Source organism: Apostichopus japonicus, chromosome 17, assembly GCF_037975245.1.
Source record: "Apostichopus japonicus isolate 1M-3 chromosome 17, ASM3797524v1, whole genome shotgun sequence".
In the NCBI taxonomy this organism is placed as follows: domain Eukaryota; kingdom Metazoa; phylum Echinodermata; class Holothuroidea; order Aspidochirotida; family Stichopodidae; genus Apostichopus; species Apostichopus japonicus.
The window spans coordinates 11,219,383-11,233,383 of record NC_092577.1 but is presented as its reverse complement, the minus strand read 5'-3'; the positions used below and the strand labels follow the sequence as shown (position 1 = coordinate 11,233,383).

The window sequence follows — 14,001 nt, the reverse complement described above, 5'->3', positions numbered from 1 at the left end:
GTTGTAGTAATAGCAAGAATGGTCCAGGTCTAACTAAGCCCAGGCTTAACTTATGCTTCGGGCTTAACTAAGGATTAGGGCTTTACGTGATGCCTAGAGGCTAGCCCACCCTTTTACATAGAACTAAAAGTGATACTTTTTTAGGCTAGGCATAGCCTAGGCATACAATAACTAGGAATTAGGATAACTATATGTGCGACTGAAACTGCCATGCCTATGATTAGGAGAGCTGGCATAATGAAATCGAATTTGTGGATCGTAAAACGAGAGAGAATAGCCATGCATGTAATTACAGAAACCAGTCTGAACGTAAAATTCTCGCATTGCTTGTACATTACTCGTATTACACTAGGGCCTATGGCTAGTATGGGCCTAGGCTACACAGAGTTTTTTTCATTAGATCTCCATCTTGTTCTTTCTACTTCCAAAAAATTCCTCTTCTTTTATGGTCAGTCGGATAATCGAACAACAATATCCATGTTCTGACCGATTGCAGCATCCCCAGCACCATTTCTTTCATAATTTCGTACTTTTTTCGTGTACAAAACGATAGTCTATACACTGTGAGTATGCGTGTCGTCTGCTATAAAGTTTTCAAGTGGACCTATTTTACCACCCTGTGTGGGCGTTTTCCCTCTCGACCAATCCAAATCGGTTACATGGTTGGCCAAACTCTCTCTATATACGGCTCTGGATAGAGCACGGTCGTACCGCCCTCTATATGTCCCTGTCGTGTTATTTCAACTTTTCTATTGACCACAGTGCTTTTCACGTGACCCACCCTGCGGGATCCAAAACGTCACGGCCAAACGACACTACCCAACCATCTCATTCTGATAAACAAACTTGAGTCAAGCGAGCCAAAAAGGTAAATAGGCCCACCGACCTGCAGAGACAAACCCCCAACCGCCCACTCAAACATTAAAGCCACCAAAGGACGACCAGCACGCAGCGAAACGAAACACCCCTCCCAGCACACCAGCGCCAAAAAAAGGCAGCTTCAAATGAACGGCGAAAATCGCCTTATCCTGAAGGCGAATTTCACACTTCACCGCCTCAAGGACTGCCTGCCATCTGGCATCTTTCCCCCTAAAAACCACATCACATCTATTCCTCCAAACAAGTTTTTTTTTCACAATAGAACACACACAATTATGTGCGCGTTTCAATCACGACCATGGGATGGGGACGTAAAATAACAGTCCTGGGAGCATGCAGGAAGTGTTTGTAAAAGTTCTACATTTGTCTCAGCGTGAAAGTGTAGTCGTCCCTATCATCCAAAGGACGAGAGAAGAGCTGGATATAGCTTGGTTGCACTTGTGTCCCACATATTATAGCAGCTTGTTGAATGGGGGTCAATAACACTTGAACCGTTCATGTACTCTCGTGGTACAGCAGCGATTAATTGCCTCAGAAACAATCCAAATAAAAATAAACGTATTCATGTCTACATTCATTGAAATATATTTCTCAAGAAGACAACGATGAAATCTAAACAATAATTCATAAACTCCATAATTACATTTTATTTTAAAGAAAAAATATAAAACTCTCAGAACTGAAACTAGATGCATCTTAATTGGGGGGAACATTTTGGCATTTTGAGAAAGAATAGAATGTCCAGGCAAGCCCTACAAATGTTAAAGATGAGGGCAAGATGCTATTTATTGCACATACTTATGCATTGCAAATGCAATGCGAATGTTGCGCAAGGCCAACAGTATGTATGCTACATCATCCTCTGGATCAAATGGAATCATAAAAACATGAACTCATTGAAAATCGTGACAGTAAACTGAACTTTTACTTTTTCTGGCAAGGTAAGAATAACATCTTCAATGTTTTATGACAAGATAAAGTGCATAGGTAATAAATAACACATAAAAATATAACCTTTTGAATTTTTCCAACAACAAATGATTTCTGTTAGTGGTTCAAACTGCAAAGAAGTTGGAACTGTTGAAATTAAATGTGTCATCTAAATATAGAAAACAACATAAGCAACTGTTGAAAGAAGTAAACCATGACATCATACTTTAAATGCAATTTACATTGTTCATCTGGTAGTTTGATAACTTTCTCCGAAACTGCCAAACATATTCATGTGGGGTTTCAGCTACTGATAGAAGAAATTTTGCATATGTTGTTTCATTCAGTGTTGGACTATCTTTAAATTGTATATATCGGATAATGTAGGTATCACCAGTGGCGAAGCTAGGGGTATAGGTCAAGGAGGGCGAGATTGTTCTGTAGGGACGCTTTCGACACTATCTAAGCGGAGCGCCACCACAGGTTGGCGCGGAGCGTACAGAATTTTTTTGAGTAAAGATACTTCCTAGATCGCCGGAAATGACCCTTTCCTGGCCTTGCTAATTTGCAAATAAAGGAAGAATAAATAGGTGTCATCGTCAACAAAATGTGACAAATGTCAATAGGTAGATGAGAGCACAATAAAAAAGTAAATAATCGCGAATAAGTAAAAAGTGGTAAAAAGCTGCAAAGGGCGTCAGCAGTCGATTTGAGTCCGCCAAGGGGCATCCACCCCCTGACTGTATGGACGCTCCGTTACTGGGTATCACATGATATCTTATGAGGGCTGTAGGTCTGGTTGCCTTTGCCTCCGTACATTTCCCTGTCTCGAGCACTTTGATACGGCCTTTTCCGCCTCCTGTCTGTTGGTTCCAGACGTTGCATCGTTCTTCTTAAAAGCTCCTGGGAAGATACAGCGAGAATTGAATATACTGTAAATCACACCCACACAGTAATTCCATCCGTATTGAATAAAATGAACATAAATTATATCTGATGCTTCATTGCATAATCAGTGACCTCTTTAATGTTTTGAACCACACTGTCAGTTTGCATTCATCCTAGTTATAGAAGTAAACCAGTCATGGTTCAAGGGGAACTACTCGTCAACTGCCAAATAAGCAAATGATGAGAATTGGGTACAATATTGAGCATGGCAGACATTGAGGAGAAAAACACAACTGATCCGTGACGAATGTTGGAAGCTCCTGAAAATAATGTAGCCCCTGACTAGACAGCAGCACATATGATAAAGGGAAATCCTCATGCACAGATGCTTGGATTTGCTGAGCATTATCATTAAAGATGAAAGGTCAATCAATGACTACATTCAGTTCCCGAGTTGACACATCTTCCGTGTTAAAGTACTATAGTCACGTAGCGTATCGTCTTCAAACGTTCACAGATTGAAAAACAATACTTCAAAACCTAGATCTCTATAAATTGGAGAACCACGCTGCTTGCATTGTTGTGTTGATTTAATTAGTACTTGTCTTGGGTATGCTCTTGTTCCAGTGACATCATAGAGGGTCCTTCACGCAGGTTCATAATAGAACCTAATGTACAAACTATTTGCAGCTATTTTGTACCTGGGCAGAAGAATTCACAATGTCTTATGAATTTTGTGACCATTGGCGTAGCCAGAGGGGTGGGGGGCAAGACCCCCCTCAAACGAATTCTGAACAAAATTGTAATAGAAAAAAAATAAAATAAAAATTCCAAAGGGGAGGGGCCACCAGTCCCTCATAGTCCCCCCCCCAAAAAAAAGGTCCTGGGTATGTCAGTGGGAATTTGAACCCTAAACCACCCACTCAGAACACCTGAGTAACGCCCCTAATATTTGGTCACCCCCAATCAAAAATCCTGGCTACTAGTATATGTGACGTTTCACTCAATCAAGATTATGAGTCTCTTGTAACAGGTTTATATAAATGTTATTTTTCTCACTGGATTGCCGAACAATGCACTGCACTGAGCATTAACAGTTCCATGTATCACCGCTAATGGCGTCAAAAGGTTTATTGCATAAAAGTAGGTTGTCTTATTTCCACTTGCAGTGACTGAAAAATGGCACAGAGCTTGGCTTTTCATAATATATACCCATAGTAAAGTATTACTATTAGGCCAAAGTCCGGTCCACATGGAGCTTTAACAGAAACCCATGAAGAGACATCAGACTTGTAATCCAATTTGTTTGGTTGCAATTGGATCAGCCCTTTTAAAGTGAGACACATTTCAGGCTACTTGACCTTGTTATGTGACCTTTGACCTCAACAGCATGTGAAGGCACATGTGTTGCACATGTGATTCAAGTTTGGTTGCAATCAGTGTTGTGTGAATGAGATATGAACAAAACAAAGTATACACCTTCAACACAAATGACCTTTGCCCTTGTTATGTGACCTTTGACCTCATTAAGATATCAAAATACCCATACTGCACCTATATTTTAAGTTTGGTTGCAATTAGTGTTTGAATAAATGAATGAGATATGAACGACGCAGAAAGTGTGTACCAAAAGTTTGACACACATACACACACACAAACAAACACGCACACGAAAGACGTAGCCATAAGGTCTACTCCTACGGACGACCTAATAATATACAATAGAAAGAAAAAAGCAGTGAAAACAATAAAGCACATTACAAAATATTGAAACAAGTGATCGGACTTTGATTTCATGGAATTTGATATCTTCACAGAATGAAGACTTGAAGCAATACTCTGTTTGCCTCCGCAATGCATCCTACTTTGAAAAGCAAATTAGGCCAAATTATTGAATTGCTACAAAACATCAGCATTATCATGCTGAATCAGTCTGGCACACTGTGCATTACTTCTGCATACATATGAATAATACTGCCATTTTTTTTTTGCCATCCTGTGCCACAATTATTTGATTGAGGTTTCTTTAAACTTACTATATACGACTTGGAACAGCTTTGTTTCTCCAAATGCCACCATTTTATTGCGCCCAAAGAAGTTTGTTTGCAATGCCAGCCGTGTGTCCATGATGTCCGCTTCGTCGCTTCCTGGACAGTTCTGCCTCCCAAATCTGCGAGGCAGTTTCCCTGGAAGAAAGAAAAGACAATAAATGTATGAGAAAGTAATTGTCATCTTAATTTAACATAAGATTTTTTAAAGATAATAAAAAAAGTTCGTACAGAAAATGTAAAAAATGTCTGCTTTCGAATCCTCGCAGTTCCCTCAACAAATTTCTAAGTCATTTATTATTATAGACAAGATGTGCAAGTCATGAATGTGGATAGCTCAGTTGGACTACTGAACAAAAGGTTGTCAGTTTGAATCCTCAAAGATCGCAAAGCTTTTCTGTTGTACTCTTGAACTAGGCATTCTACATACACGTCTCCTCTCTACCCAGGTACTAATTGGGAACCTGCAAATAACTTGTAATTATACACAGGGATATCCATATCCAAGGGGTAGCAGTGTCACATGTATATTGCAGTGACCTGGGTGGCACTATTGAGCTGGTGAGAAATCATGTTATGACAACAATACTGAGAAAAAAATTATATTCAAAGATGCTCAATTCAGGCAAAAAAACATACACACAACTCATAATTCTAGTGAAAGTAGGGATGAAGCATAGAATGTTCGAGAATATATGTTTGGAGTATATGTGTAGAGTCTAGACCCATCTGCAGTTGTCCTGTAATGGAAAGCAAAGGGAAACAAACAATTCCCAGAGAGCAAGCATGGTTCATGTCAATTTGGTATAATTCCAGTGGACAAACATAGAACCCAGGACCTCGTCATTTTACCGCCGCTGCCATCTCTACTTCCAGAGAAGCAAAGAGGGTACCGACCGTACCGTATGGCACTCCTATCAGCCAGACTGCAAATTATTCAAGTTTGCATGCACCTCTCCAGGGCTCCAATTTTAACAATTGGGTAAGTTGGGTTAATTATTAGTTAGTTTCTCAGTTTCTTTAGGGGTAGCCCACTTCTAGAAAGTATTATTAGCCCTAGTGCCTCAATATTACCAACTGAAAACTGAGAGATACCGTAACCAGAGATTTGGTCTTTTCCTTGGTCTCTCCATTTTTAACACTCGAGGTAGCATAGTTTCATATATAAATATTCACACATCACAAAGTGTGATGTAATACCTCTTAAAATTAACCCTGATAAACCCTTATCATGCTAGCCGAGCTGAGCCTGCAGGTACATCCAATCACTGGTTGAAGCACAGCTTGTAACTTCCAGTAGAGACAAATAACTGCCACGTCTGGTGATGCCCATTGATGGCCTGTACGTCTCCATTGTCGATAGCTCTCGCCATGTCTGTGATGAGGGTTACAGAGGCACCATCCAACCAATGCAGTCTAAAGTTCTCTCACCTGTTCTTTATCATTTTTATTATTATTAACAATTATACGTGCAATGCCTATGATGCAATTAAAGATGAATGCACTTACCAACCCAGTTTAGAATGCTGGGTCAGCCAACTTCTCTTCAAATGAAGTCAACTCCGCGGGTGTCTTCAATGGGAGAGATGCACCATCTGGTAGGGTAAAATCTTGGGCACTGGTTCTTCCTTCCTTCTTGAGCAAATACTTCAACAGGCCTCCATGAACTCTTTGGGTCTCTCTTATATCCTCGAGAAGTCTGAGGACTCTTTGCAAGAAGGCCTTGTTAGTGATCGGCCTCTCATGGTCACTGGTTGGGGTAGCTGTGGCCCCGACTGTTGTGTGAGGGGTGATCTGACTGATGTGAGAGGGGTGATCCTGACTGGTGTGCAAGGGAGAGGTTGTAGTAAAGGTGTTGATCTGAGGATGTCGGTGGTTGGTGTATGTGGTGCCGGCGTTGAGTGCAGTTTACTGCAAGGTGGCATTGTTACACCCTGCGATGGGACAGGGGACTCCTTCTGTGAGGACGATTTCTTCCGTTGCTTCGATTTCACAGGAAAGTCAACTTCGCTTACCTCGCTGTCTGAGGTAACGTACCTTGTGGTCTTCCTGAAAGAAAAAAAAACCCATAAATCTGGATACCATGGTAGGAATTAGTTATTGGCTTAGTGCCCGGGCTCTTTTTGGACTGATTAGCTAATATTTGCCCTCCAAATGATCTGTCATACACTAAACATATGGGCAATTTCGCCCTCCTGGCTTCACTATTGAGGGCTATTCAACGGCGCCGGGAACGTTTGAAATGTTGGTTGGTCCAATCCAATTAGGTGTGGGGTCCAGGGAATCGCCTAAGGGTACCAGTGGCCGAGGGGTCCAGCGGCGAAGCCCCGTTGGGGGTCCAGGGGCGGAGCCCCGAAAGCTTCCGGAAATTAACTGATTTGGGAGGCAATTTTGGAACAAATTTATGACGCGTGTTATGTTTATATTTGTCTCCGAGGCACAGTATATTGGTGCAAAATGACATTGTTTTGCATTTTAATCAAATCGAACATTACAAATTATCTTTTTATTTTATTTTATGAGTCACCATTTCTTTTGTTCTTGCCAAAATGTTGGGGGCCAATTACCCACTTTCAAAAAGCTGAGGGGGCCATGCCCCCCCATACTTCCGGTGCCTTTGGGGCTATTTTGCAGGTTTAAGGGGCTAATCGCCCTCAGCCCCCGTCCATTTCCTACCCTGTTCGATACTGGACTTTGTGGCCTCGTGAATATCTTGTTTGAACCAAATATTTTGTGTCATTATTCCACAAGTAAATCTCAATAACAGCACATTCTTTTCGATTTTTTGGTATCAATTTCCACTGTACTGCGGATTCTATGATCAACTGTTTCCCTCACACATGCAAAAGTACAAATGGTTTGAAAGTGTAGTAGCTAGGTCATCCACTACTCCCCAGGTTTCCACTCTGACAATTGTGCTTGATAGCAATACCCATTTCAGTGTCATGAATATGTACACTCGATAGCCCATTCATGTTCCATGTCCGATAGAGACACTTTGTTGTATTCGAAGGCGATTCGATTGAAAGAATAGTCCAACACTGAATAAAGTTTCTGGAAAATAAGTGGAGAGAATACCAAACTCAACAGTGCAACTCCTATTGGAATCACGTGGCCGGTTATTGAGATATTGATATTCGAAGTCTCTAGAAATGTCCGATCCATTTGTTCACATGGCCACATTGGTCATATAGTTCAACTTTGACCGAAATCTCTTATGTAAATAAGTCATTACAATGTAACTGTTCTTCCCGAAAAAGTTGAATACCAAAATGTTCATTATTTTTTTTAAATGTTTTTTTTCTTTGTTGACTGAATTGCTAACTTAAAAAATGCATAATTGGAAGTAATATATAAATATAATGAATACTATAAGCTATTGTTGACAAAAATTTAAACGTGACGTCATAGAGCTGGTGCTAAACAGTGTTCATTCTGTAATTTAATAACTATACAAAGGGAGATATTTCCAAACCTCAGAACGGATTCATGTAAGGTTTGCAGCTACTGACAGTGGAAATATTGATCATATGTAGCTTTTATTGAGTGTTGGACTATTCTTTTAAATCTTGCTTCCCTTAGAACCAAGTGCGTTGTGGAATTAATTATTCCTGACGGGAACGGGAAGAGGGCTTATATGAAAACTTCACCTGCTGCCAGTTGGGGAAGGAATACTGTATTTTGTCAGACAGCCCGATGAATGACTACTCCTTTAGCTACAGTACAATGTTACCCTTTTTTCCTACTTGTTGGTTCCTCAACATCGGTTTGTAAATCTGAAGTGTCTTCTGCCATTGACAGCTTTACCACAGCACGATCATATGTACCTGAAACATAACAAATAGGGATCCTTCAATAATCATGACTATGGGCCGAATGCGTAAATTTAGATTCCATACTTTAAGCCAGTTATAAAGTTTATTCTCATCAATGACTTCTGAAAAAATCCATCACGAGGGCCTTTTCATTTTTATTCCAGACCAACTTTTAGTGTGGTCTCATTGGCCCATTTCGGTACGATTAATCTTAAATCCAGAATTTCTTGTTGTTCTTGTCAAGTCGACTTTCCATCGAGCAGGAAGGCCCTCACTCATCTGATAAAGACATTGTTTTTTATACAAATTGAAGAGCTGTGATTTTCATATGACGGAATATAAAACAAACCAAAGTGTTGGTACTGTTGCCTTCTTGTAAAAAAAAGAGCACATTTTGTTAAAAGGCCTATGGACAATTAGAATACTTCATGAGTTCATAATATGTATATTGAGGAGGCTAAGCTCAGAGCCAGTTGTCAGTCCTCATAGGTGTGAAAATGCTGTGACAGTCAATACACTGACCCACATGTGCATAGCCATAAACCATAAAGAATAGATGTGTACAATCTTTAGGGACGCAAGGGATACCAGAAACAAACTTATTAATTTACCTGGCCTGTAGTCGATACACTAATTTATACATGCATTTATGAACTATTTATATCTCAATGCCAAATTGCCATGGAAAACTTTCATGCACCATGTTACTCTAATATTCACACCAGGTACAAACCATGGTGAAAATGAAATTTGGTTACAAAGCTAGAAGAGTCCTTGTTCTGAAAATATTGTGGATTGCGGATGTTGTGTTATCACAGTACAACTGACAAAGAAAACAATTGTGAATAGATTAACCGTCACTATGTTTTAATAACAATTTTACGTGTTGAACAACATACATAATAAATTGAAAGCACCCAATCACGCATTTTAGGGTTTTCCGGTGATCTTTGCACATTTTGGAGTAAAGATACGGCAAATAAGCCGTATATTGTCATTTGAAATCGTCGAAAACCCTAATGCCTAGCCTAAAGTATTCAGGTAGGTGGTCTGAGTTACAGTACAATGCTAGTGGTTTTAACCATGCATGGTTTCATCCAGCTGTCAAATACATTTGCACAGAGTTACTTTACCACAGGTTCAACACAAATTTATGCTTTCTTTGCCTTGCCTTCCTTTAAATGACTGACAACTAAGTCACAACCCACCTGCTTTGCCAAGAATCCGGATAGTGTAGCGTGTCCAAGAACCTTGTGGACTTTCTCTTGCCCTGATCAGCCGATTCACATTAGAAGATTTCTGTTAGGAAGGCCAGAAACATTCATCCTCTTCTGCGGAGCAAAGCCAATTTGTCGGTATAAAAGCAAAGGACCTTGATGACGTAAATTCAACTACTACGAAATTTGCCAGGATCTGTGAATAGAAAAAAAGTGAGATAGTACATACAATGTACTAGTGGTTTAGGGTTGGAATTTTTACAGTTAGTGGGGTCATTCATGTCAAATCTTTAGGTGGCTGTTGCTCGACCACTCCTGAAAATTATTATGCTTGCGCAGTTACTTTGTACATCAATACGGGAATAGTACTATGCTGATACAATTAATCCATTACAGTACAAATGTACAATAGACAATTTCCTGTAGGTTTGGAAATCAGGAATTAAGGATGCAGTGAAAAATGAAAAGCCACTCAGCTACACTCAGAATCAAACCCCGGACATGTCGCATGACACAGCCAAGTGGTGGTCTGGACTCTCGATAGACAAGCTACCCTTTACTGAATAGACTTGGACATCCCAAGGGAGTTCAGTGAACCCTACAATTAGAAGCTACTCTTCCCGAGGATCTACTAGATATGCACTCCAAGCCCGGCCCCTTATTGACGAATCATACCTGAATCACGAATTAATCTAGTCAGAATACCTGTGTCATTCACAACAATTGTAAACATGTGGCGCATGATTAAGCCCTATAAGGATGATTCAATTTCAATCTATCAGAAATTATATTCAAGCAATAGAGGGGATCAGTTTTTTTTAAATGACAGCCCAACTCACCTGATGGGCTACTAGTATATATTCAGGAATGGAGTTGTTGAACGGCCACAAAGTCATCTTTGAATGGAAGAAGAAAAAATTTCCTGGATAGTTCAGATATGTTGATGACTGAAAATTGTCCTTGCCGACTCACAACAAAAGTGTTCAACAATGATGAATTTAGAGGGCTGGTATGAAACTGTGTCTTTGTGCAAAATTTTCCAACTACAGCAAGGGTTCCGCGCTCCCTAGAATGCAGAATGTTCCTGATGAGAAAGATGTCTTCATCATTACCAAAACAGTTGTGTCCTCTATGGCAGTAAATAAAGAACTTCTCACCAATACATTGCTTATTTTGTGTAAAAAAATGGAAACCAGCAGGAAGCGGACCTCCTTGATGCATTTTCGTGAACAAAAATGTTTCTTTCACATTCTCCACAAAAATGTTCTGCTCTTTCTCTCTCAAGCCACGAAAAATTTGAGACAATGGATCCTGTGGTCTTCTCACCATCTTTTTTAACTGTCCTAAATAATGCTCATAGCTGAAATCTGAAACCGAATCAAGTGGGCCAAATTTACGAGCGTCGTCCACTAAATGTATCAAACTGTGAGCATTTTATCCTACAAATGCATCGCCATACAACACCGCAAAGTTTTTGACAAAAATGATGAGAAGTTTCTCAATATAATCAAGATGCAAACTGTACAGAGAATAATTCAAAAGTAAATCGATGGAAACCGAGAGTGCCATAAAGTTCTGGTACACATTTTTCCACAAATGTCCACGTAATACAACAGGACCTGTATAAATGAGGAACTGACGAAATTCAGTGGCCTTCCATTGCTTAATTTCCAATAAAGATCTTAGTTTCCTCGAAAAATCTCGCGGCAAATAACTCCAAAAACTTGTGAGGCGCTGCGAAATGGTATTGATAATATTCCCTGATAATCGAACAGTCAAGGGTCCTTCCTTCCACAACAGTTACAATCGTCTCAAAACTCCGAGGCACACAAGGTGCTGTAGTCAAGAAGAAAACTTGAAACTAAATCCAACTGGAGATCACATAAGGGAGATTGTTGGATATGATGATCTTCATCTGTAATCTCTCTGAAAGAAGAGTCTGTCCTCTTTCCAGCTTCACACTCAGGAAATGTCATTCGATTTTGTCTGTACACTCCACTTTGAGTGCACCTTTCGCATGCACTGTATCCTGTATGGCCTTTGATGCATTTAACGAATGCCCTTGCTGATGCATCACATATAACATAATCTAGAGAAACCGGGTAATGCTTTGAATTGAATATGATTCCATCAACTTCAACTTTTGACATCTCATCAACAAAATCTGTCAAAAACTCATTGAAAGAACCAGGTTTCGTTTTACCTGAAAATAAACCGATGACAAAATAAACAGAGTGCGCGATTTCTTTAATCTTCGGTCAGAATCGGCCACAGTGCAACATTTGAGCTCCTGAAGAGAGGAACCCCATCAGTGTTAATTTGCAATGTTACTGTGTCTGAGTGAAAATCATTGGCGAACTGAGTTAATCTTGCTGTTATTGATGTAACAATGCCAATATGTAGGTAGGAGCCACCAGCAATATTCTTAATGTACATCACCATTGGACTTGGGGTGCTCAGAAGAGATCTGGGATCAGTCGGAAGATTCAGATGGGCAAGAATTAAAATTTTCAGTAATGCCGACAAAGCTGCATGGGAAATATTGAAATTGCATGCCCATGCAGCCAACTGTTCTCCCAAATTGAAGTTTTCAGACTCGCTGTCAGAGCTTGAATCATCAGTATCGCTGGAGCTGAGTCCATCACTTTGATTAGGTGAGGGTGGTGATGCAGATGTACTGCTAGTACTACCATACTGTGAATGTTCAGTAATTGGAGATTCAACCATGCTTTCTGAAACATCCCCAGGACTTGCATTCTCAATGTTAACTAAATGTTCGTCCACTAATTTCCGTAGTTTCCGCTTCTTTGTTCTCTCAGAGTAAGTGGTAAGACCATCCATGTCCTGTAAGAATGAAAAACCTGATATGAGGTACGGCCTGGAACACAGGTGCTCAACTGGCGCTTTTACAGTGTTATAGCCACCACACATGAGCGCTCACCAGATTAAGCGTTGGCTCTGAAATTTCAGTGCCCAGTCTTGCAATTGCAATGCAACAAAACATTTTGAAACCTCCAGGGCACACAAATCGAAACTTTCAGTGTTCAAACTATTACAGTCTATAACCCCTAAACCAATTGCAGCACCAACCCATGGGGGTAATCACACGATTAGTTATCCATTAAAGAAGCCTCACTAATATTTACTCAAAAATCTCAAGTTTCTCATTTTGGCCAGACAATTGACAAGTGCATAATTTTCAGATCCATATATGTCAATTATTTACTAGATAATGACTAATGCACCCACTTTGAAGGCTGAACAAATTTTGGTCTCCTCACTATAGTAGTATTTTCAAGAAGTTTTGCCATTTTGTGGAAGCTCATTTCTGAGAAAAATATTATCACCTTATTGTTATTATAACTAATATTGTCCAGTAGACTGGATAAATATCAGTTCACCTCAGTTTGATTGTGGAATGTGGCCCCTTTGAAAATTCTCAAAAAGCATCAAGGAAAAATGTGCAATTTTCAGGGCTTAAAGACTCACCATGATTATTTAAGGATAGTTGATGTTTTATCAGGTGATTGATTGTTGGCTATACAGCAAAACCTATTGGTTCCAGAAATGTCATGACAGTCATATATTAAATTTTTATTAAAGTGATGCTCATCACACGTACACCTCACAAACCCTGTCGAAAGTGGAGTAAATGCACTGAAGGGTTTAGATCTTCTGGTTGCAAAGTCGCTGATAGCTGCAAATGAATTTCTTGAAGAATAAAAGGAAACTAGGGTGTAAGTTGTTCATGTTAAGAAGTCAACAAACGAAGTAGGTGAATGGATTGTTTATCATTCTGGTGAAGATATATACAACACAGAGGTATACTTTGATTGTGAAAGGTGGTACAACACTGATAGAGAATCCTTCAATATGAAACCAGATGATGATATTGATTATGACAGCGATGTGTTGAACATAGAAGATGCCGAAGAATTCTGGGGTGAAATGGGCGGAGAGAAAGATAGTGGACCATCATGGATTGAAGACTGCGAAAGAATACAGTTGTGCAGCAAGTACATCTTTGTTGCATGGCCAAAAGAACACCATTTTTTTCATCTAACACTGGAGGGGTCCTTACCCTATTTGAGGACACAGGTGCCTCTTGTGTCCTTCGTTGACAGAGACTGAGCCATCCTAATAGGATATTCTAAAGAACGTGGAAACCATTATGTGTAAGATGTCCAATGTTAAATCACCAGATGGTGAATGCATGAAGCATCA

General features: G+C 39.9%; 1 protein-coding gene and 1 long non-coding RNA gene across 1 annotated transcript; both read right to left on the bottom strand.

Moving 5' to 3' along the window:
• The window catches only part of LOC139984813 (uncharacterized), a 143,084-nt gene that overhangs the window by 51,367 nt on the left and 77,716 nt on the right, over nucleotides 1–14,001 (bottom strand).
• LOC139985107 (uncharacterized) lies at nucleotides 1,785–12,630 on the bottom strand. Its single transcript, XR_011799288.1, has 6 exons — nucleotides 10,617–12,630; nucleotides 9,769–9,973; nucleotides 8,479–8,572; nucleotides 6,255–6,794; nucleotides 4,734–4,883; nucleotides 1,785–2,712 (listed from the first exon to the last, which is right to left on the bottom strand). It is a non-coding gene; the product is annotated as an uncharacterized lncRNA (long non-coding RNA).